The sequence below is a fragment of the Hippopotamus amphibius genome, chromosome 5 (assembly GCF_030028045.1).
Source record: "Hippopotamus amphibius kiboko isolate mHipAmp2 chromosome 5, mHipAmp2.hap2, whole genome shotgun sequence".
NCBI classification, from domain to species: domain Eukaryota; kingdom Metazoa; phylum Chordata; class Mammalia; order Artiodactyla; family Hippopotamidae; genus Hippopotamus; species Hippopotamus amphibius.
The window spans coordinates 118,525,588-118,551,982 of NC_080190.1; the positions used below are offsets into that span (position 1 = coordinate 118,525,588).

Consider the following 26,395-nt stretch of genomic DNA (forward strand, 5'->3'; position numbering starts at 1 on the left):
TAAGACTGAATCAGAAAGAAACAGATGATCTGAATAGACTGATCACTAGTAGTGAAATTAAATTTGTAATTTAAATACTCCCAGGAAACAAGGACCAGACAGCTTTACAGGGGAATTTTACAAAACATATAAAGAAGAGCTAATACCTATCATGCTCAAAAACTATTCCAAAAAAATGAAGAGGATGGAGCACTCCCAAATTCATTCTACTAGGCCACCATTAACCTGATACCAAAATCAGACAAAGACACTACAAAAAAAGAAAATTACCTGCCAGTATCTCTGATGAATATAGATATAAAAATCCTCAACAAAATACTAGTAAGCTAAATTCAACAATATATAAAAAAGATCACACATCATGATCAAGTGGGATTTATTCCAGGGATACAAGGATGGTCCAATATTTGCAAATCAGTCAGTGTGATAACCACATTAAGAAAAGGAAGGGTTAAAAAAAATCACACAATCATCTCAATAGATGCAGAAAAAGTATTTGTCAAAACATCCATTCATGTTAAAAACTCTCATCAAAGTGGGTATAGAGGGAACATATCTCAACATAATGAAGACCATTTATGACAAACCCACAGCTAACATCATACTCAACAGTGAAAAGCTGAAAGCCTTTCCTCTAAAGTCAGGAACAAGATAAGAATGTTCACTCTCACAGCTTCTATTTAACATAGTATTGAAAGTGCCAGCCACAGCAGTCATATAAGAAAAAAGAAATAAAAGGCATCCAAATTGGAAGGGAAGAACTAAAATTATGACTATTTGCAGATGACATGATACTATTTCTAGAAAACCCTAAAGTCTCCACCAAAAAACTGTTAAAACTAATAAATGAATTAATAAAGTTGCAGGATACAAGACTGATAAATCTGTTGCTTTTCTAAACATTAATAATGAACTATCAGAAAGAGAAGGCAAGAAAACAATCCTGTTTAGAATCACATCAAAAAGAATAAAATACCTAGGAATAAACTTAACCAAGGAGATGAAAGATCTATACTCTGAAAACTGTAAAACAGTGATGAAGGAAATTGAAGACGATACAGAGAAAATGGAAAGATATTGTGTGTTCTTGGGTTGGAAGAATTAATATTGTTAAAATGGCCATACTATCTAAAGCAATCTACAGATACAATGCACTCTATCAAAATACCCATGATATTTTTTCACAGAATTAAAACAAATAGTCCTAAGATTTATATGGAACTGCAAATGACCATGAATTGCCAAAGCAACCTTGAGAAAAAAGAACAAAGTTTAGGGTATCAATCTCCCTGACTTCAGACTGTACTATAAAGCTATGGTAAGCAAAACAGCATGGTACTGGCACAAAAACAGGTATGTTAATCAATAGGACAGAATAGAGAGCCCAGAAATAAACCCACGAACTTATAGTCAATTAATCTATGACAAAGGAAGCAAGAATATTCAGTGGATAAAAGACAGTCTCTTCAATAAGTGGTGCTGGGAAAACTGGTCAGCTACATATATAAGAATGAAATTAGAACATTCTCTAACACCATACACAAAAATAAACTCAAAATGGATTAAAGACCTAAGTGTAAGACCAAATACTATAAAACTCCTAGAGGAAAACATAAGCAAAACACTCTTTGACATAAATCGCAGGAATATCTTTTTGGATCTGTCTCTTAAGGCAAAAGAAACAAGCAAAAATAAACAAATGGGACCTAATTAAACTTACAAGCTTTTGCACAGCAAAGACCATTGACAAAACGAAAAGACAACCTACGGAATGGGAGAAAATATTTGCAAATGGTGTGACCAATGAGTTAATATCCAAAATATATAAACAGCTCATATAACTGAACATCAAAAAAAACAACCCAAAGAAAAATATGGGCAGAAGAACTGAATAGACATTTTTCCAAAGAAGTTGGCCTACAGACACTAGAAAAAAATGCTCAACATGGCTAATCATCAGAGAAATGCAAATTAAAACCACAATGAGATATCACCTCACACCTGTCCAAATGGCTATCATCAAAAAGTCTACAAATAACAAATTTTGGCAAGGATGTGGAGAAGAGGGAACCCTCCTACATTGTTGGTGGGAATGTAAATTGGTGCAGCCACTATGGAAAACAGTATAGAGGTTCCTCAAAAAACTAAGAATAGAAGTACCATATGACCCAGCAATTCCACTGCTAGGTATATATCCAAAAAAAAACAACACTAATTCTAAAAAAATACATACACCCCAATGTTCATAGCAGCGTTACTTATAATAGCCAAGACATGGAAGCAACCTAAGAGAGTCCATTAACAGATGAATGAATAAAGAAGATGTGATGTATATATACATATAGAATGGTATATTACTTAGCTGTAAAAAAGAATGAAATTCTGCCACTTGCAACAACATGGATGGACATAGAGGGTGTTATGCTTAGTGAAATAAGTCAGACAGAGAAAGATAAATACTCTGTGTTATCACTTACATATGGAAATCAAAAAAATAAAATGAATGAATATAACAAAGCGGGAACAGACTCACAGATGTAGAGAACAAACTAGTTGTTACCAGTGAGGAGAGGGAAAGGGAGAAGAGCAAGATAGGGGTATGGAATTATGAGATACAAACTACAATGTATGAAATAAATAAGCAACAAGTATACATTGTACAATACAGGGAAATATAGCCATTATTTGTAGGAACTTTAATCTATAAAAATACTGAATCTCTATGCTATACACCTGAAATTAATATAATATTGTAAATCAACTATACTTCAGTTTTAAAAAGAATCATAGAAGACTAAGGGGGAAGAACGAGATAGGAACTCTTTCTAGAATCAATTGGAAAGATTTTCCACTCATGTTATCCCAAAGGAACATCTCTCAGATTTATCCCAAAGCAAAATCTTGCAGAGTGGGCCTGGCTCACGCACTTTTAGGGCTCCAGGTGGTTCTATAGAGCTGCCTGCATTAAGAGCCAGCACTGACTCGTTCCCTTATTCACTGGACCTGACAGCTTTAGTTAAGCAACATGGAAAGCACTTGTTGACCAATTTTCCATTGCCTGAGTTTCCTAAGAAAACACTTAGCGAAGATAATGGCATCCATGTGATTTACAGAAGATAAAATTTGGCTCTGTATAGATCTAAAAACAGCCTTCCTATGGACTCTGGGCAAGTCACTTTAAACCTGTGTCTTCTCTGTAAAACAGTAATAAAATATGAACCATTTTAATCTCTCAGACCTTTTATCAAATGTCTAGTATAGGTCTGCCAAGAATGATGCTGGGAACTTTATAAACACAAATCTAATGATTATTTTCTAGGGTTAGGATTTGAGCAATTGTTAAGATGGCATTCTTTCTCTGCTCTCTAAAATTGGAACAGAGTATGCTGGAAGTGCTTTAATAATTTTAATGAGCAATCCTGGTAGATTTCATCCCAAATCTGTAATTCATTAGTAGGTAGAATGAGCTACGCAATGAATATAGTGCAAGGCATTACACTGGCAGTTGTGAGGGTTTCAGAGGTGGTGACGATGGTGCTGGCGATAGTAACTAGCATGTTAACTAGGTTCTCTCATTGGAAACCTACAGATGTATAAGGTGGGTACTTTCATATCCTTATTTTACAGAGGAGGAATATAAGATTGGAGAGGCTGGATGCATTGCCCAAGGTCAGCAGCTAGCAAGTTGTGGACCTAGGCTCTGAAACCAGGCAGGCTGACTGATTTCACAGCCCAAGCTCTAACTCACCAGATAGGTTTGCTTCAGGAGTTCACAGTCTTAGTCCAGGGGATTGCTGCCTGATACATTCCCTTGCTTATCAATCGGCGAATGAGCCAGGTGGTGTATATTTTAAAGCTCAAGAAAAAAATTGGAGTAATGGCGAGGAGATAGGATTAAGATGGCAGAGTAGGAGGACAGGTGCTCACTCCCTCTTGCAAGAGGACCGGAATTACAACTAACTGCTGAACAATCATCGACAGAAAAACACTGAAGCTCACCAAAAAAGACACACCACATCCAGAGACAAAGGAGAAGCCGCAATGAGATGGTAGGAGGGGCGCAATCGTGTTACAATCAAATCCCATAAATGCTGGGTGGGTGACTCACAAACTGGAGAACAGTTATACTGCAGAAGTCCACCCACTAAAGTGAGGGTTCTGAGCCCTACATCAGGCTTCCCAACCTGGGAGTCCAGCAACAGGAGGAGGAATCCCCAGAGAATCAGGCCCTGAAAGCCAGCGGGATTTGATTGCGGGACCTCCACAGGACTGGTAGAAACAGAGACTCCACTCTTGGAGCGCACACAAAAAAATGTGCTCACCAGGACCCAGGGGGAAGGAGCAGTGCCCCGATAGGAGACTGAACCAGACCTACCTGCTGGTGTTGGAGGGTTGCCTGCCAAGGTGGGGGCAGCTGTGGCTCACCGAGGAGGCAGGGGCACTGGCAGCAGGGGTTTTGGGAAGTGCTTATTGGCGTGAGCCCTCCCAGAGTCCACCATTAGCCCCACCAAAGAGCCTGTGGGCTCCAGTGCTAGGTGGCCTCAGGCCAAACAACCAACAAGGTGTGAACACAGCCCTACCCATTAGCAGACAAGCAGATTAAAGTTTTACTGAGCTCTGCCCACCAAATCGGATTAAAGCTTTACTGAGCTCTGCCCACCCAGCCCTACCCACCATCAGTCCCTCCCATGAGGAAGCAGGCACGAGCCTCCTAGATAGCTTCCTCCACAAGAGGGCAGACAGCAGTATCAAGCAGTATCAGCAGTACTTCATCTTGCAGAAGTGAAAACCACAGCCACAGAAAGACAGAGAAAATAAAAAAGCAGAGGACTTTGTACCAGATGAAGGGACAGGATAAAGCCCCAGAAAAACAACTAAATGAAGAGGAGATAGGCACCCTTCCAGAAAAAGAATTCAGAATAATGATAGTGAAGATGATCCAGGACTTTGAAAAATGACTGGATGCAAAGATCAAAAAGTTTACCAAAGACCTAGAAGAATTAAAGAGCAAACAAACAGATATGCAACACAATAACTGAAATGAAAAATGCACTAGAAGGAACCAATAGCAGATTAACAGAGGCAGAAGGGTGAATAAGTGACCTGGAAGACAGAATGGTGATAATCACTGATGCAGAAAAGAATAAAGAAAAAAAGAATGAAAAGAACTGAAGACAACCTAAGAGACCTCTGGGACAACGTTAAACGCACCAACATTCGCATTATAGGGGTCCCAGAAGGAGACGAGAGAAAGGACCTGAGAAAATATTGGAAAAGGTTATAGTTGAAAACTTCCCTAACATGGGAAAGGAAATAGCTACCCAAGTCCAGGAAGCGCAGAGAGTCCTAGGCAGGATAAACCCAAGGAGAAACATACCAAGACATATAGTAGTCAAGCTGACAAAAATTAAAGACAGAAAAATGTTATTAAAAGCAACAAGGGAAAAATGACAAATAACATACAAGGGAACTCCTATCAGGTTAACAGCTGATTTCTCAGCAGAAACTCTGCAAGCCAGAAGGGAGTGGCATGATATATTTCAAGTGATGAAAGGGAAGAACCTACAACCAAGAATACTCTACCCAGCAAGGATCTCATTCAGATTAGACAGAGAAATCAAAAGCTTTACAGACAAGCAACAGCTAAGAGAATTCAGCACCACCAAACCAGCCCTACAACAAATGCTACAGGAACTTCTCTAAGTGGGAAACATAAGAGAAGAGAAGGACCTACAAAAACAAAAACAAAACAATTAAGAAAATGGTACTAGGAACATACATATCGACAATTACCTTGAATGTAAATGGACTAAATGCCCCAACCAGAAGACACAGACTGGCTGAATGGATACAAAAACAAGACCCATATATATGCTGTCTCGAAGAGACCCACTTCAGACCTAGGGACACATACAGACTGAAAGTGAGGGGATGGAAAAAGATATTCCATGCAAATGAAAATCAAAAGAGAGCTGGAGTAGCAATACTCATATCAGATCAAATAGACTTTAAAATAAAAAATGTTGCAAGAGACAAGAAAGGATATTACATAAAGATCAAGGGATCCATCCAAGAAGAGGAGATAACAATTATAAATATATATGAACCCAATATAGGAGCACCTCAATACATAAGGCAAATGTTAACAACTATGAAAGAGGAAATGCAAGGCAGAAATAGAGACACAGATGTAGAGAACAAACATATGGACACCAAGTGGGGAAAGCAGGAAGGGTTGGGGGAGAATGAATTGGGAGATTGGGATACCAAATTGTACACTCTAAATATATACTGTTTATTGTATGTTAACTGTATCTCAATAAAAGTTCTTAAAAAAAAATTGGAGTAATGGCTTTAAACAAGGAACTGCCAATAAGCACGTTCATGAATGAGGTCCAATACGTAGTTCAGTGTCAAGGACAGTATCTATTTGGTTAATAAGTAAAGCTCTGAATCTGAGATCTGTATTACCAAAAAACTGTTGACTGTGTCTTGTCCCCTGCTAGGAAGCATAACATGTACTTTACAGATGTGAAGTTTAAACAGCTTGTCGCTTACTTACAGTAAGCAATTGCTGTGATAAACCAAGGAGACTTCAAGTCCAACAGAAGTGTTTATTTGACAAAATGTCTGTAAGCAGAACGTCGATCCTTGATTTTGCCGATGGTTATTCCCCATTCACATTAGCTTGATGTCTCTTATGTTAATTAGCTAAAAAAGATAGAAGACAAAAACAAAGACAAAAAAACTTTTGCGCAAGGCAAAATTTCTTTTCAATAAGGTTTCCAATACAGTGATTTTCCACAACAAATGGCTAAACAGACTACAAAACCAACAGAGTACATAGAAACCAAAATAGTTGTCATTCCTGTTTTTTTTTGTGGGTTTTGTTTTTGTTGGTTGGTTGGTTGGTTTGTTGTTTTTTTTTTTTGCATTTAAGTGGTTGTTTAATAGGACTGCCTAAAGATATATCTTTGACTCTAATAAAGCCCATTTTCAAATGAAGCCTCACCCAACCCAGGTAACAGACATGTATTTGAAAGAGAAGGAAATACTAAAGGATTCCCTCTAGAGATTAATAACTGCACTTATATCATACTTGGTAATTTCCTAATTTTCACATGTGAAATACATTATCTGATACTCAGTGCCCATTTTAAGAAAGAAATAACCAACTACCTGTGGTCATGTCACTTCCCCTAAGCATGAACATCAATAATGAGGGGCAGAAAGCTGGAACTGGGGTCCAATCTAAGTGCTGTGCTTCCAAATCTGTTCTTTTCTATCCTTGTTAATTCAAAAGGCTGAATTGAGAAATAGAATCACAAACGGCAAAGAATCCTCTCTCTTTAGTGCACATGACCCCGGCAACAATCACAGACCTGGGAAACTGGGCAGTCCTCTGTCCTGCACCAAACAGATCATGGCCTTGCACCAATTTCTAGTGCCCACAGTGGATTTTCCAGTGGTGCATTTCAACCTATTTGTCAGGATAATGGCAATGACTTTTTTGTACCCTCTATTGTAGATACACATTTTCCTCTCATTTTGCTGAAGTTTTCTTTTTCAGATAAACAACTAGGGCCCACTAAATTGTAATCAACCCATTAGCACAGCCTTTTGGTCTGCAAAGCCTTTTTCTGTCTTGTGTAGTAAGTGGTGCTTTATTATTGACAGCATGTCATTGCTAAGAACAGTCTCTCTCAATGCTGAATGCCTTTGGAAGGTGCCCAGAACTGAATAGCTAAAGCTGAGCTGCTTCTCCTCTTGGGTGAGAGTAGACAGGCCCCTTTCTGAATGAGTTAATGTAGTCAGGTGCAGATTCTTCTACAACCGCACACACACACATCCATGGTTTCTAGGCCTGCAGAATTAGATGAGCTCTGATGCTGGTCTCCCTGCTGCCCGCCTAGACAGGCACTTGTTCAACTTGAGCTCTCCTCACAGGCCTCAGAGCTCCAGAGCTGAGCCCACTTGCCCCTTCCCAGGGTTCTCACCACCACTGTCAAGCCTCCCATGGGCATCCCCAACTGCTCTACTCCTACTCGTCCCAGACTCTTTCATGAGTCGTACACAGCTTTCATAGCATTAGCTCTAGAAACCATGAACATTCTGCCAGACTGTCCTTGCAGAGACCGTTGGTGGAAGCTGGTCCAAGACCACAGACACACAGGCTGGTCAGCTGGCCACCGTCACCAAAAAGCCCCACTAACCGTCAGGGTAATAACCTTTAGGACCTCTGCAATCCCTCATCCCTCCTCACGGGGTCTCCTCTTTCAGGCTTCTCCATTCTCTCAGGGCTAGATACTAAGTAGAATTCATGAAACCAGTTTTAAGTGACTGGCCCTGGAAGTAACAAGCTGGATCCCTACACAAGTTAGCTCTTACCTGGGACACAGCCCAAACCCTGCCAAAGAGCTGACCAGAAGGAGACAGTCTCAGGATGGGGTGGGAGGGTAATTTACAAGTGCTTCCCCACAAAGGAAGCTGTTACCCTGCCCAGCACCCTTCGGTGGGTATCCCAGCCCCAGGGCTTGGACATCCAGAAAGTGGTCTCAAAAGCCTCTGTAATTTTCTTGGAGACCTAAGCAAAGTAGTCAAATAAACAATATTCAACATTTGGTCTCACATTTAAAAAGCAAGGCAGAGCAGCTATTCCATGTGCCTGTATCACCCTCTGGTGTTCAAAAAAGTAATGAACTATAAATGGGAGTTTCAACTTCAAAATATTCCTCACCCCAAATCACCCTTTCTTTTCATATCCAGACGCCTCTCCCTCAGCCACCTGAGATTGTGAGGCTCACCAGGAAAAACACGCATGGAAACATCAGGGCGAGGCAAGCCATGTCTGGAGAGGACGCCGCCCTCCTGTTGCATTCTTCCGAAGCTCAAGTTTTGCAGTAGTGTCGAGTAGCTAGTCAGCTGGGGGATTTAAATTATTACCTTATAAAAATCCATTTTGAAGTTTCTGTCTGAAGGGGGACATTCTGGGGCAGTTGTTGAAGTTCTGAGTTCTCAGACCCATTGGCTGGGCCAGGACAGAAGACCCAAGAGGTCCAGGCAGCAGATTCACAAGCAGTGAATCAGTGCCTGCTGGCCTGCTGCTGGGGGCGGCAAAGGCCAAGACACGTTCCCTCTCTCTCTGGCACATGGCAGAGGGCCCCAAACGGCAGCTCTTAGTCAGGTTTTCCTCGGCCAGCAGGGTGGGGTAAGTGTTTTATTTAAAGGCAGACACAAATTCCAGGCTGAAATGGCTCCCCTGGCGTCACACTCAGCAACCTTGACCCATGAGGTGTCTGAGTCTTCAACTTCTGCTTACCACCCAGAAGAGAAGGGCAGCACATCTGCACTTCAAAGCATGATCCACAATGTGAGGCAGCTAACAAGAAGGAGCAGATGACCACACGGAACATACGTGCTGGAGGAGGTAGGAGGGAAGGTTCCCTGGGAGCCAGCACACAGGGGGCCTTCCCTTCATGGTCCACATTAGGGAATTTCCACTCGCTTGTGCCCAAACTTGACGGCGTGGCAGTGTATCAGTTTTCCAGCAGTGCTGAACAGGGTAGCACACGCTTCGTGACTTACAACAACGTAAGCATATTATCTCACAGTTCTGGAGGCTGCAAGTCTGAAATCAAGGTGTTGTTGGCCAGGTTGGTTCCTTCTGGTGCCTCTGAGGAAGCATACTTCACGGCGTCCTCTTAGCTTCTGGTGTAGCTGGCAGTGCTCGGCATACCTCAGTCTCTGCCATGGCGGTCCCCCTGCATCTGCCTTCATGTGGTGTTTTCCTGTGTGTGTCTGTCCCTGTGGCTCCTCCTAAAGACTACAGTCATATAGGATTAAGGACCCACCCTACTCCAGGGTGCCCTCATCTTAACTCACATCTTAATAACATGTGCAAAAACCCTACTTTCAACAAGGTCACATTCACAGGCACTGGGGATTAGGACATTTCTCTTTTAGTGACACAATTAAACACACAACAAGACTGTAAAGTTGGGTGGATTTGGAGGTTATATTTAGGCCTATTCAGGGGTATGCTGGAAAATGTTTAACAACCAGATTTCCAGGGGAGAAAAAGCCCTGATAGGTAGTGTTTGCAGATTTCCATGGTGTAACTATTTCTTCCCAGGCCTACTTCAAGCTACCAACATGATACCTAGCTTGCAAACACTCCAGAAAATTTAACAATGCGTGGCCCTCATCCACTGGTACTAATCGGCTCCCTAAAATGTCAATGGCTCAAAGGAGTTATCCATTATAATTTGTTTTATATGTTTACATATTAAGGCCAACTTTTTTTTATCTATACATAAAATGACTGGTGTATATTTCATATCAAATTTTAAATCTGAGCATGGCTTTGGGCAACTCTATTTTCTGGGCCTCTGTTACCCCAAAGCAGCATCCGCATTCTCCTTCCAGCCCTTCCAGACACTCTGCCCCCCACCTTTGCTGTGCCTACCATCCACAGGTCCCGTTCCCCCCATGGCTATCCCCAGGTCTGTCAACTACCCATATTCTCTCAGGACCCTGGCACTCGGCTCTCACTCTGTCCACCCCAAGTCCTGTCGCTGACCTGGGGCCCTTCAGCTCCCATGCGGTCCTCCCAGCCAGCACCCTCTCTCTGTGGCTCCTTGCCTTATTCAGATACTTGGATGTCCTCCAGCTCACAAACCTTGAACTCCAGCCTCACCCACCACTGCCTACCTTGCCAGCTAACTCCCCTGTGTGCGTGGTACTTATATCTCGCTTATACTTCCCTGCTCCCCAAATCTATCGGCCTTGTTCCTTTTTTTAATCCTTTGCCTATTCAGCTTAGATGCCAACTAGTATTGCCATGTCCATACTCCTAATTCCTTCCACCACCGCAGCCAACATTCAATTGTACATCCACTAGTGAGGCAGGTGTTGCCACCACAGACCCATGGTCTCCAGTCCCAGCTGCAACCCTGCCCCATACCCTCTGTGTCCCAGGGGAACCCTAATCCTTTCACCATTCTCCACTACTCTCCTCCCAAACTCCTACCTCACTTCCATCAAAAGACATTATGTCCTACTCAGGAAAAAATATAGCACTCTATTGTTAACAAGGTATTTTCACATAGGTTCATCTGACCTACACAGCAACGGGGACAGGTAGGCAGGGAAAGTGTTCTTATTCCCATTTTACAAACAAATTCCCATTTTAGGCTCAGAAGAGTTTCATGTTAACATCAGACAGTTATTAACAGAGCCTGGATCGGAGCATAGGTCTCCCAGTTCCAAGAATCCCAGGTCAAGCAGTGAAGTGGATGTTTGTCCAAGGCCACCAACAAATCCTTGGCGGCCAGAACGAGCACCCACGCCTCTGAGTACCTTCCACATTCTGTATCCACCTCTGGAGTGGGCTGCCTTCTCAACCATGGCTCTGTTGCTCTCAAAGCACCTGAGTTCATTTGCCCTTTATGTTTAAAAAATTTTAAAGTAGAATGATCTTGAAAACAATAAGCAGTCTTATTTTACTTTTTTTTGAGAGCTGTTCCCACCAATGATTGATTCTCTGTGTAAGTATTTAACTGATAGTGTTCTCAGAGCCTTGGCTGACACAAGCCCAGTTGCCCTCAGCTCCTGTCATCAGGTTCACAGGCTCCGGAAACAGCACCAGCAGTGAAATGGAGGGAGCCAGACCAGGGATCTAACCTAGAAACATCATCCCATGGCGCCCAAATGTGTGCCTGCTGGCCTGCTGTGAAGAATCCTCTGGGTGAATCCGTGCAAACTTACAGTCGAGCTGAGTTTCTGTGAACACATGAGAGAAGCCAAAGCACTTCCGCGGCCATAGTGCGTCATTCACTGCAATTCCAGACAGATAGGAATCTCAGCTCTTTCCAGGGCCTTCCAGTGAAGCATGCCAACCAAAGGGAATCTGCTTCTGTTAATAAGAAAGGTCCACCCTACCCCAGTTTCTCTAGCAATACCTTGTTTTGTTTGTGCTGCACCTACATCATTGGACATCACTGCACGTGGAGGCAGGCATGCAAAAGGGGTGCTGAGCTCCCTTGTCATCTGGTGCAGCCTGCATGTCTGCCCCTCATGCGCTGCCTTGGAGATATGCTCTTCTTCAGCCTGCCTTTGCTGGTTGTGACTGGGAGGCTGCCCTGCCCCCACCCCATCAGAACTGATGTCTGTGGGGAACATGAGAAGCACTGGACTGGCAGACAGATGACTTGGCTCCTAACAGTGACCTTCGGTAGGACACACACCCCCTGAGACTCAGATCCCTCCCCTCCAGGACAGGAGGTTTGCTGTGGCCTAGCTAACTCAGCAGCACCGTAAGGACTGCTTATGTTGTCACGACAAAGGGGACTCCCAGGAAGCAACCCAGAGAGTGCTGCAGGGAGAGGGGACAGAGGAGTTTCCTTTAAACTCAACTGGTTTAGGGGCTCCTGGTAAGTTTGCCACTGGACAGCATTTCCTGAAAGAGCTGGTGGAGGCAAAAAGTGGGGAGCAGCAACACGTCAGGCTGTGGGGAGCAAACCAAGTGAAGGGAAAGCCCAGGCCTGCTGCGTGGGTGAGTCAGCAGATGGCGCACAGCTGCAGCGTTAGATTCATGCGCACTCTGTGCTGGCTTTATGGGCAGATCTGGGGGGGGAGTAGAACAGGACTGGATTGGCCCACAAGGGCATTTAAGGCAATGGAGGGCGCTCTTGGTGGTTCTAAGGACAGTAGTTTAAGAGGGATGTCTCACAGTCCCGGCCCTTCGCAGCCCGTGGTGACCTGTCAGCCTTCTCCCTACCACAACAGAGTGGGGTCATGGGGAGAACACAGGGTCACTGGGAACGTTAAATGATATTATCCATGCAAAGCACGAGCATGGAACTTTCAACAAAGAGTAGCATCTATTAATGTTCTGTAGAGGACCTGAAAGGCAAAGGAAAGCAGAGCCCTCCCAGCAGCTCCAAGTTGCACTCAAGTCTGACATGTTCAGACCTCTGAAGACAAAAACGGGGCCCCTCCCCATGGCTGCCCTGAGCTTTGACCAATAGCTAATACTTTCAGACCTGTCCCACCCCAAGCAGGGAGCCTCAGGACCATGGGGAATGCAACACGGGGACTGGGAGGCAGTGACCACTTAGCTTAAGAATTCAGATGAAGTCATTTAGACCTAGGTTAGAATACTGGTTCTGCCATTTACTAGCTGTGCTGCCTTAGACAAGTTACTTCAACTCTCTGAACCTCAGTTTCCTCATCTCTAAAATGTACAAACATTTACTGAGTAAACATTTACTGAGCAAATGGGAATGTCTACTTTCCATATGGGTCTTTGTGGCAATTAAATGAAAGAATTCCTGAGCCTATTGGTGATATAAGAGGTCTGATGGTTAATTTTATGTGTTAATTGACTGAGCCATGGGTTGCCTAGACATTTGGGCAAACACTATTCTGGATGTGTCTGTGAGGGTGCTTTTGGATGAGATTAACATTTCACTCAATAGACTGAGGAAAACAGATTGCCCTCCCTGTGTGGGTGGGTCCAATCCAATCAGCTGAAGACCTGTATAAAAAAGGCTGACCCTCCTGCGAGTAAGAGGAAATTTTCTCCTGCCAGACTGCCTTGGGCTGGGACATCAGTTTTTCTCCTGCCTTCAGACTTTGCCTAAAACTTTGGCACTTCCTGGGTCTCCAGCATGTTGACTGCAGGTCTTGGAACTTGCCAATCTCTGTAATTGTGTGAGCCAAGTCCTTATAATAAATAATATAAAGATATGTAGATATCTTTCTTATTGATTTGGTTTTACTGGAGAACCCTAATAGAGCAGGTGCCAAAAACCCCAAAATGGTTGTTTTTATGATTGCTATTTCTGTTATTTAAGAATTTGGCAAGAAATGTTGTCTGCACATAAAGCTGATTGAATTTATGTTGTTTAAGAGACAGGAAATGCCAATAGTGGTCTAAATACCATTTGTTATTGATTCAGAAGATTAAGTTGATCATCTAAAACAAGCGCTTATAACAACATGTGTGTATGTGTATATCAAGATACTATACACACATTATATATTATAGTATGTATTATATGTGTATGTATTATGTTCATTAGATATTAAATTATATATATATAATTTTGACAATATTATTACCTTAAACTCTGGGAAAGACATTTTAGAGTTATATTCATAATTATCTTCTCTTTGTATGGCTTTCTAAAATTTAAAAATTAATTTGTACTAATATTATAGTTGTACTGAGGACTCTTAACTAAGATGAAATCATTGAAATGCAAACTTGACTTTCATCTAAAGAGGGTGAAGAAAGCCCTCAGTGGCTTCCTCTCTCTGCAGCTTGCAGAGGTAGTGAAGCACCAAGATAAGCATGGACCCAGAGAACACTATCACAGCGAGATTCGAGGCATGGGGAGAGGGCAGTGGTGGCCAAGGAGGGCGGACATAGTCCACGCTGGCTGGTCAGGCTGGAGATGCGCTGCTTCCTGATGACATGAGGGGCCTTGGAATGATTCATAAGGAAAGATGCAGTCAGAAGAAACTCAGTGTTCAGCGACTTTTTGTTCCAAGTGACAATAAAGGTCATAGGTCTCCAAGGGTTATTTTCATCTCTTCTTATACAGGCTATGGCTGAGAAAGGAAAATGTGTGAAGCAGACTGCTAGCTGGGGATGGTATCAAAGGACATTTTTTTGGTTTTCTGGTGATGACCAGACATTAGACATCCTGTAAGGAATGCCAGGAAGCCTTTGAGGGCCATCAATGACTTGACAGGCAGGAGGCTTGTCTCCTAATTATCCTAAGAGGATAAAATGCCCAACAAGTCTTTGAAAAAAAGTAGTTAGAAGCCTATCAGGAACAATACTTATATGCACAGATGTCTATTCACTAAGATTTATTGAATACCTGTGTGCCCTGGGGACTCTAGCAAATGAATCATATCCAGGGCCTGTATCAACTGCAGTGTCCTCTAAAAGCAAAGTGTGTGAAGAGCTCTTGACCAGCCTTGTTGAAAATGTCATCTCTGAGAAGAAAGAAAAATCCCTGTTACTCTGAGCTTAACTCTGATTGGCAGTGGGGCTCTGACATTTTAGAATTTATAACACCCTTGGTGCGGCTGTATAAGCACAGGATTTTCAAAGCACATTTCACAAATTTAGAGAAGATCGATTAATCTTTTGCTCAAGGAATGTGAATCTGATAAGCCAAATTGACACTAGCATCATAGATGACTCCATGATGGAAGAAGATTTAGAGTGTGCTAAATCTGTATGGCTGCAGAGGGAGTTCTCTTACTTCAGATTTGAAAAAGCTGTGTGAAAAGATGGAAGAGGAGAGTGCCCCAGGGTGGGACCATGAGTGGTTTAAAGCAGCCAGCACATCAGGAGCTGAGGATGGTGGACAAGGAAAATGACAGGCATGAGCACTTTAAAACCAAGTTTGACTTCAATATTAATCAGTAGGGGGTTTGTGAGATTGCTGTAGGAGAATAGCCATTGTAGACATTGAAAAGAATGAAGCGGATCTACACAAGCTGATATAAAAATGGTATAACAAAATACAGTTTCCCAGCTTAAAGACAGTAAGGCTTGTGCATAGTAATCTCATTTTTAAAAGTGGATCTGTGTGTGTGTGTGTGTGTGTATACATATGTACACAGAGAGCATGTGCATAGTATGTACTCAGACACGTTTGTGTATGCACCGAATGTTCCTGGAGAGTATGTAGAACTTGTGAAAGCTCCAAGGAGGAAAAGGACTAGGGCCTGGGGTGGGAGGGAGAATTGTTTTTTATAGTATAACATTTTACACTGTTTAATTTTTTTTTTTTTAAACGTGCACATACAACTTTTCGATTAAAACACTATTTTTTTTCATTGAACTGTGTTTGGGGCAGAGTCACCAGTGCTGAGAGGGCCCACTGCTTTGAGCCTCTGTGCACTGTCAGCATTTAACACCTCACCTCAATGGCGTTGCCTTCTAGTCCCCCTGCGGCCAGTCTTCCCCTTTCTGGCCATCCTCCACACCTCTTCTAGTTTTCTCTTTCAGAAACGTAGGTTTCCTAAGCCAAGAAATCCCTGTAGCCTCCTGTTTCCTACAGGATAAAGTCTATTCTCCTTAGTGTGAGACATTATTGGGAAGTAATACTGCACCTAGCACAGTATCATTTCTGGGACTTTTCTAGCCATCTTCCTTCACCGCTCCCTCTCTGCTTAATCCATGCCTGGTCAATCAACCAGGCCTCATCAGTTCTCCTTTCTAAAGCTCCCTGAAGTCCACTTCCTTCCTCTCTTTCCACTGTCACTACTCTAGACGAAGTTCATCACCTCCTTGGTTTACCCTGCCTTTCTACAGTCTCTCTCCACTCCCATCTGTTCTCTGGACACTACATTCTTTTAAAATGCAAGTAGTATCCTATCACTCCCCTCTTATAACCCTTTAAAGTGGCCCACTGATCTAAGCTAAAATCCCAGCTCCTTAGCAGGGCCAGTCTCTGCATCTTTCTCTAGTGCCGTCTCCTCCCAACTCCTTCCTCTCAACTCAGGCTCGATTTCCACCAAGTGCTGTGCACTGGTCTGTTCCTTGAACACCATTCTGTTTCCTCTGAGTCTTTGACAGGCTAGTCCCTGTCATACGACATCCTCCTACTCCCTTCTCCCTGGTCTTCCAACCCCACCCAGCTCACTCCTTCAGCATAAAGGGTCACAAATAATAAGAATGTCTTGAGAAGATCATAAATAATGAAGGAAGAAAGTGGTAACCCCTTTGAGGAGGAATCCTGCAGGAGTTCAGCTGTTAGAAGAGACCTGCATGAGAAAGACCATAGAGACAGGAAAGTGCTGGGCAGGCTAGAGAATGGGAAGTAGAGGGATTGTCTGGTGCATTGGGTGGGGAGGACTGGGTGAACAGATAGCAGAGGAGAGGAGTGGCCAGATGATGCTAGAGGAGGTGAAGGATCTTGAAAGCCAAGATAAGGAGTTCAGTCCTCATTTTTTTTAAACAATGGGGAAACTTAAACTGTTTTAAAACTGGCAAATGACAACCTCTAGTGTTTATTTTAGAAAGATGTGACCAACAGGGTGCAGAGGAATGAAGTTGGGGAGATGAGTGATCCCAGGGAAACATGATGAGAGCCTGGCCCAGGGCAGCTGCGGGAAGAACTGGCAGGAAGCGATGGATTCCAAAGAGACGTGGAGCCCTAACTTCCTGGGAGGCCTGTTGACCAAATGCTGGAGAGTCAAGAACTGGGAATCATAGGGGACTCGCGATTCTAGCCAAAATAGCTGGGAATATGGTGAGGTCATTGGCTGAGATGGGAATTACAAAAGGAGATCAGATTTAGAGGAAGATAATGAATTAGATTTAGAACATGTGGACTTAGGGTGTAACGTCAGGAAGCCCACGTCCATAATATAAATCAGACACAACCCTGGTTACAGCATGTCGGACCTTTCGCAGAAACCACCTGTTAGGGTGAGTTTCATCCTTCCTGGAGCAGCATGTTTCCATGACTCCAGTTTTCTCTATCCCAAAGCAGCCATGTGAATTGTTTTCAGGGCACGCAAAGAAAGAGTTGTAAAAGCACAGGGAGAGTGGAGAGAAGGTCTGTGAGTAGGATAAGATCCATTGTGCTGGGGCCAAAATTTGCACCAGAAAATTGTTTTCTTCCCCAAGCTTGTGTCAGTCACTATTGTGTTTCTCTTCAAGATGCCTCCCAAGTCGTAATTCTGATGTGATGATCAACCAAAACACTGAAGACAGCTTTGCCTCTGCCCTGCACTGAGCCCCTGGGATGCTTTGAAGATCACGAGAACATTTTTCGCATAGTTATGCAGTTCCTTCTTTGCATTTGAACTCTTCACAGGTGTAAATCTTGTCTTTTCACCTAAATCCTTAATTCTTAAAGAGCCCAATTTATGCCAGACATTTTATTTTGTTATTGCCATGGTGCCTGGTTCATCTTAAGTTTTCAAAAACTACAAATTCAATTGAAACTGACACTGAATTCATTTGGGGTTGAAAGGAGAAAGGATAATAACCACCTTGAAAGGACAGGATACAAGAGGTAATATGTTGGTTATAGGAGGAAGATGGTATCAGTTCCTAACATACAAAGAATTGTGTTCTAACGTGAAAGGAATGCTTTCCCCTCTACTAAAAAAAATGACTTTGCATTCTAAATATGCTCGAAAGGAGCAGAAGAATACTGGCATTCTAATTGTCAAGTAAGTGGTCTTCTCAACTGGCTAAAAAGTCTGGCTTTTTTGGACCACTTTTTGTTTATAAGTAGTATTGGTAAAATAAGTATAGAACTTGTCACTTACACTTAAATTTTTTTAAGAACTTTTATTGCGATACAGTTAACAGACAATAAACTGCATATATTTAGAGTGTACAATTTGGTATCCCAATCTCCCAATTCATTCTCCCCCAACCCTCCCCGCTTTCCCCACGTGGTGTCCATATGTTTGTTCTCTACACCTGTGTCTCTATTTCTGCCTTGCAAACCAGTTGATTTGTACCATTTTTCTATAGTCCGCATATATGTGTTAATATACGGTATTTGTTTTTCTCTTTCTGACTCACTTCACTCTGTATGACAGTCTCTAGGTCCATCCATGTCTCCACAAATGTCCCAGTTTCATTGCTTTTTACTGCTGAGTAATATTCCATTGTATATATGTACTACATCTTTTTTATCCATTCATCTGTTGATGGACATTTAGGTTGCTTCCATGTCCTGGCTATTGTAAATAGTGCTGCCATGAACATTGGAGTGCATGTTTCTTTTTGAATTGTGGTTTTCTCTGGGTATATGCCCAGCAGTGGGATTGATGGGTCATATGGTAACTCTATTTTTAGTTTTTCAAGGAACCTCCATACTGTTCTCCATATTGGCTGTATCAATTTACATTCCCACCAACAGTGCAAGAGCGTTCCCTTTTCTCCACACCCTCTCCAGCATTTACTGTTTGTAGATTTTCTGATGATGCCCATTCTAACTGGTGTGAGGTGATACCTCATTGTTGTTTTGATTTGCATTTCTCTAATAATTAGTGATGTTGAGCAGCTTTTCATGTGCCTCTTGGCCATATCTTCTTTGGAGAAGTGCCTATTTAGGTCTTCTGCCCATTTTTGGATTGGGTTGTTTGTTTTTTTGATATTTAGCTGGATGAACTGTTTATATATTTTAGAGATTAATCCTTTGTCTGTTGATTCATTTGCAAATGTTTTCTCCCATTCTGAGGGTTGTCTTTTCATCTTGCTTATAGTTTCCTTTGCTGTGCAGAAGCTTTGCATTCTAAATATGCTTGAAAGGAGCAGAAGAATACTGGCATTCTAATTGTCAAGTAAGTGGTCTTCTCAACTGGCTAAAAAGTCTGTTTTTTTTTTTTGGACCACTTTTTATTTATAAGTAGTATTGGTAAAATAAGTATAGAACTTGTCACAGTTAATTATACTAAGTTGTACTAGACACTGCTCCAATGGCAAGACTGAGGATTAAATCTTTCACTTCCTTTTAGTTCTTTTTAGTTAGATGTCCACTTGTGTGGCCATCATGATGTTTGGGCAAATTGAAAGAAGGGTATTCATGACTCAGCTTATGACATAAGCTTCTGGGCAGAAGAGGAGAGACAACCTCAAGTATTGCCAGTGGCTAGATTGTGCGCTTGTCATGATGCAGGATGATGTCTGTTGGGGAGGTGGAGAGAAGAGATAGGAAGCTGGTTTTGCATTATCATTTGACAAGTAGCAGTAGGCCTTTGATCACACTGCCCTCTCCAGCTGTGCTGCCACCAGTGCCTGGCACTCTGCTATCAACACAACCACTTAATGGACCCTCCCATGACGATCCCCCTTCACCCTGCACAGGGGCACTGGAACAACAGGACCTAACACTCATAGCTTTCAACAGGGGGCACAATTATGAGTAAGAAAGGAAGTGGCTCAAAAAGTGGATCCTCTGGAGGCTGGCAGAGACAAGGGTGAAAGGCACTGGGGTGTTTGCTTCACACTCCTGCTGAGGGCTTGATTCCCATTCCTTTTAGAGCACACCCTTCCCCTTCTGAGGTTCCCCCAAGCATGAGGAAAACAGCAGGAGACCTCCTTCTTGGCCCTGGTGGCAGCAACGCCAGTTGGCTCTGGGTCACATTCCTTTCCAGACTTCACAGACCTCGGGTTACAAAGGGCTCATTGCACAATTCTTAGGTGAGTGGGCATGGGGGTTGGGCCGAGATGAAGGGGTATGTCCAGCATGTGTCAGTGATCCAGGTGTGGCTGTTTGCCAAGGCACCCCAGGTGGTGGCAGCAAGAGAGAAAATCAAATGTCTCAGGATCTCTGGCAAGGTAGCTTTTACCTTTTTTTTCCCTCTTTTCTCCTGTGGCTGTTAATAAGGCTTGTCAGGATGCATCTTCTCAGGTGGAAAACATTTCAAAAGTACACTTGGCATACCTGTATTTCAGCTTACTGGAGAGATTTGAGAATTCAAAACCCACAGTGAAGAATCTGAAACTAAAGCTCCTTTTATCCCTCCCTTTATTATAGTCAGCTTTCTCCTGCAGTTTTATGCAGTCGTATGTGCAAAATTACTCAATATATTACACAATTTTTGAAATTAATATGGAAGCTGAAAGATACTACCACAGGTTTGTTTAAACCCTATGCTATTATTGAATGTTCTTTCCTGTTGGTAATCATTTCATAATTCTCTTTTATTAAAGACAATCTGTTTGGAAAACCAGAAGCATATGGAAGATCCTTACAGAATATACACATTTCAGTGGGTTAAAAAACAGTCTACACAAGAGAAGGAAAAGACCTACACAAACAAACGCAAAACAATTAAGAAAATGGTAATAGGAACACACATGTCAATAATCACCTTAAATGTAAATGGATTAAATTCTCCAACCAAAAGACACAGACTGGCTGAATGGATACAAAAACAAGACCCTTCTATATGCTGCCTACAAGAAACCCACTTCAGACCAAGCGACACATACAGACTGAAAGTAAAGGGATGGGAAAAGATATTCCATGCAAATGGAAGTCAAAAGAAAGCTGGAGTAGCAATACTCATATCAGACAAATTAGACTTTAAAGACTATTACAAGAGACAAGGAAGGACACTACATAATGATCAAGGGATCCATCCAAGAAAACATATAACAATTGTGAATATCTATGCACCCAGCATAAGAGCACCTCAATACATAAGGCAAATGCTAACAGCCATAAAAGGGGAAATCGACAGTGACACAATAGTAGGAGACTTGAACACCCCACTTACATCAATGGACAGATCATCCAAACAGAAAATAAATAAAGGCACACAAGCTTTAAATGACACATTAGACCATCTCGACTTAATTGATATTTATAGGACATTCCATCCAAAAATGACAGAATACACTTTCTTCTCAAGTGCACACGGAACATTTTCCAGGATAGGTCACATCTTGGGTCACAAATCAAGCCTCGGTAAATTCAAGAAAATTGAAATCATATTAAGCATCTTCTCTGACCACAATGCCATGAAACTAGATATCAATACAGGAAAAAAACTAAAAAATACAAACACATGGAGGCTAAACAATAGGCTGTTAAACAACCAAGAAATCAGTAAAGAAATCAAAGAGGAAATCAAAAAATATCTAGAAACAAATGACAATGAAAACACAACAACCCAAAGCCTATGGGACACAGCAAAAGCAGTTCTAAGAGGGAAGTTTATAGCAATACAATCCTACCTCAAGAAACAAGAAAAATATCAAACAACCTAACATTACACCTAAAACAATTAGAGAAAGAAGAACAAAGAAACCCCAAAGTGATCAGAAGGAAAGAAACCATGAAGATCAGATCAGAAATAAATGAAAAAGAAAGGAAGGAAACAATAGCAAAGATCAATGAAACCAAAAGCTGGGTCTTTGAGAAGATAAATAAAATTGATAAACCATTAGCCAGACTCATCAGGAAAAAAAGGGAGAAGATGCAAATCAATGGAATTAGAAATGAAAAAGGAGAAGAAACAACTGACACCACAGAAATGCAAAAGATCGTAAGAGACTATTACAAGCAACTATATGCCAATAAATTGGATAACCTGGAAGAAATGGATAAATTCTTAGAAAAGTACACTCTTCCAAGACTGAACCAGGAAGAAATAGAAAATATGAACAGACCAATCACAAGTACAGAAAACGAGACTGTGATTAAAAATCTCCCAACAAACAAAAGCCCAGGGCCAGATGGATTCACAGGCGAATTCTATCAAACATTTTGAGAAGAGCTAACACCTATCCTTCTCAAACTCTTCCAAATTATAGCAGAAGGAGGAGCACTCCCAAACTCATTCTATGAGGCCACCGTCACCCTGATACCAAAACCAGGCAAAGATGTCACAAAAAAAGAAAATTACAGACCAATATCACTGATGAATATAGATGCAAAAATCCTCAACAAAATACTAGCTAACAGAATCCAACAGCACACTAAAAAGATCATACACTATGATCAAGTGGGGTTTATCCCTGGAATGCAAGGATTCTTCAGTATACGCAAATCAATCAGTGCGATACATCATCAACAAATTGAAGGATAAAAACCATATGATAATCTCAATAGATGCGGAAAAAGCTTTTGACAGAATTCAACATCCATTTATGATAAAAACTCTCCAGAAAATGGGCATAGAAGGAAATTACCTCAGTATAATAAAAGCCACATGTGAGAAACCAAAAGCCAACATCATTCTAAATGGTGAAAAACTGAAAGAATTCCCTCTAAGAACAGGAATTCCCACTCTCACCATTATTATTCAACATAGTTTTGGAAGTTTTAGCCACAGCAATCAGAGAAGAAAGTGAAATAAAAGGAATCCAAATTGGAAAAGTAGTAACATTGTCACTCTTTGCAGATGACATGATATTATACATAGAAAACCCTAAAGACTCTACCAGAAAACTTCTAGTACTAATTGATGAATTTAGTAAGGTAGCAGGATACAAAATTAATGCACAGAAATCTCTTGCATTCCTATACACTAACAACGAAAAAGCAGGAAGAGAAATTAAGGAAACTCTCCCATTTACCATTGCAACAAAAAGAATAAAATACCTAGGAATAAACCTGCCTAAGGAGGCAAAAGACCTGTATGCAAAAAACTATCAGACACTGATGAAAGAAATCAAAGATGATACAAACAGATGGAGAGACAGACCATGTTCTTGGATTAGAAGAATCAACATTGTGAAAATGACTGTACTACTTAAAGCAATCTACAGATTCAGTGCAATCCCTATCAAATTACCAACGGCATTTTTCACAGAACTAGAACAAGAAATCTTACGATTTGTATGGAAACGCAAAAGACCCCGAAGAGCCAAAGCAATCTTGAGAAGGAAAGATGGAGTTAGTGGAATTAGGCTTCTTGACTTCAAACTATACTACAAGTCCCCAGTGATCAAGACAGTATGGTACTGGCACAAAAATAAAAAGGAAGATCAATGGAACAGAATAGAGAACTCAGAGGTAAACTGAAGCGTATATGGGCACCTTACCTTTGATAAAGAAGGCAAGACTATAGAATGGAAAAATGACAGCCTCTTCAGTAAGTGGTGCTGGGAAAATTGGACAGCAACGTGTAAAAGAATGAAATTAGAACACTTCCTAACACCATACACAAAAATAAACTCAAAATGGATTAAAGGCCTACATGTAAGGCCAGACACTATAAAACTCCTAGAGGAAAGCATAGGCAGAACACTCTATGACATACATCAAAGCAAGATCCTTTTTGACCCACCTCCTAGAATCATGGAAATAAAATCAAGAATAAACAAATGGGACCTAATGAAACTTAAAAGCTTTTGCACAGCGAAAGAAACCATAAACAAGACAAGAAGACGTTTTCTCCCCTCAGAATGGGAGAAAATACTTGCCAACAAAGCAACGGACAAAGGATTAACCTCCAAAATATACAAGCAGTTCATGCAGCTTAATACTACAAAAGCAAATAACCCAGTCCACAAATGGGCAGAAGACCTAAATAGACATTTCTCCAAAGAAGACATGCAGATGGCCAATAAACACATGAAAAGATGCTCAACATCACTAATCATGAGAGAAATGCAAGTCAAAGCCACAATGAGGTATCACCTCACACTAGTCAGAATGGCCATCATCCAAAAATCTAGAAACAATAAATGTTGGAGAGGGTGTGGAGAAAAGGAAACTCTCCTGCACTGTTGGTGGGAATGTAACTTGGTATAGCTACTATGGAAAACAGTTTGGAGGTTCCTTAAAAAACTAAAAATAGAACTACGATATGACCCAGTAATCCCACTACTGGGCATATACCCAGAGAAAAGCATAATCCAAAAAGAAACATATACCATAATGTTCATTGCAGCACTATTTACAATAGGCAGGACATGGAAGCAACCTAAATGCCCATCAACAAATGAATGGATACAGAAGATGTGGCATATACATACAATGGAATATTACTCGGCCATAAAAAGGAATGAAATGGAGCTATGTGTAATGAGGTGGATAGACCTAGAGACTGTCCTACAGAGTGAAGTAAGCCAGAAAGAGGAAAACAAATACCGTATGCTAACTCATATATATGGAACTAAAAAAATGGTACTGATGAACCCAGTGACAGGACAAGAATAAGGATGCAGATGCAGTGAATGGACTTGAGGACACGGGGTTGGGGGGGCGGTGGAGAAGGGGAAGCTTGTACAAAGTGAGAGAGTAGCATAGACTGTAAAATAGATAGCTAGTGGGAAGTTGCTGTATAACAAAGGGAGATCAACGCGATGATGGGTGATGCCTTAGAGGGCAAGGACAAGGAGCGTGGGAGGGAGTCACAGGAGGGAGGGGATATAGAGATACATGTATAAATACAGCTGATTCACTTTGGTGTACCTCAAAAGCTGGTACAAGAGTGTAAAGCAATTATATTCCAATAAAGAGCTTAAAAAATAAAATAAAATAAAAAAGCCTAGTGGCCTAGAAAATATTAATCAAACCTTTGGAGCTGATGACTATTCAAATGACGTCTGTGCTTATATGCAACAATTCTTCATTTCATTTTCTTTCAGATTTTGGTACATTAGGCTGATATTAATACATCTGCAATGAATTCAATTGAAAAAAAGCTCTGAGTATCTGAATCCAGGGAGTGCCTAAGCTCAAATTTACAGATTAATTGGAGATGCAAGACATAGACAACTCTACATAAAACAAACCCTGGACAAACTTAAGACTGCTCCTAAATTATCGATCACTCTAAATAAAATGTTAATTCATGGTTTAAGTCAGAAAAGGCTCACATAGGAGGCAAATTAGGTAATAAAGATAGGTCAGTTACCACAGATGGTGTAAAGCCCCACAACTTGCCAGATGAAGTGTTTTCTCACATGTGCATTTACAGAGCATACACACGCAAACACATAAACAAAGTGATCTACCTAAACTGGAAAAGACCACGGAAGTCTATATATTTATTATAAAGTGAAAAGCTCATTGATTGTATAAATACCTTTTTTTTTTTTTTAATGGACTGCTTCTAATCAGGCCTCAAGGCAGAGTAGCATGTCAGTTTCCCTGGATTTGTTTTCATTGTATTCTCAGCCTTTTTGATGGGGTCTTGGGTGCTTTTTGTTGACTTTGATCACAGCTTGTTTTGTTTGAAGCTGTGAAGGCTAAGAGAGCTTTGGTGAAGAGTGTCACCTACCTAGAGTACCTGAATTTACCAATAACCACACTGGGGTGATAAAATGAGATTTCCTTATCTTAGAACATTCTGACTTGGAAATCAAAGTAGTTCGAGTATGAACCAATAAATTCCTTCAGGATGAATTAGGGACAGGGAGGACTGAATAGGTCACCAGGCTGAGAGTGAGAGGACTTAAGCCTTAGTGTCAAGCTTAGCACTAGCTATCTCAGTGGCCTAAGTCAAGACACTTAACCTCTCTGTGCTCGTTTCCTCTTCTGGAAATGAGGACGTTGGAATGGATAATGTCTTAGTTCCCCTCCAACTCTCAAAGTCTGTGGTATGTGACTAACACAACGAGCAGAGAACATTATAGTCAATAAATACAAATGTAGACAAGTTAGGACATTCTGTGTTTTGTGGATATTATTTTAGTTGAACCTAAACATAGTTTTCAATGACTATAAAATGAATAAAGTTTAAAAACTAGACCAATGAGCTTTTAATTTCCAAGGACTTCAGAGGTTGGGTCATATCTAATTTTGAAAATCATAGTGGCTCCTCTAGATGGAAGTTGAACATGTGCTAGAGTCAGTGTGCAAGTACATTTTGTTTTTATATGAGCCTCTGGATTTATTTACATGTTTTGGATTATTACTTCTTTTATAGAGTGAATTTGGGG

General features: G+C 41.3%; 1 protein-coding gene across 2 annotated transcripts in view; it reads right to left on the bottom strand.

Annotated features, from left to right (window-relative positions):
• Nucleotides 1-26,395, bottom strand: part of DNAJC5B (DnaJ heat shock protein family (Hsp40) member C5 beta) — an 85,088-nt gene that overhangs the window by 57,417 nt on the left and 1,276 nt on the right. Inside the window, exon 2 of one of the 2 annotated variants that reach the window (XM_057735678.1) lies at nucleotides 6,563-6,711. The exons of the other annotated variant lie outside the window; for it this stretch is intronic. The gene's annotated coding sequence lies outside the window, so the exon portion shown is untranslated. The remainder of the gene's footprint in view (nucleotides 1-6,562; nucleotides 6,712-26,395) is intronic. 2 annotated transcript variants of the gene reach the window in all.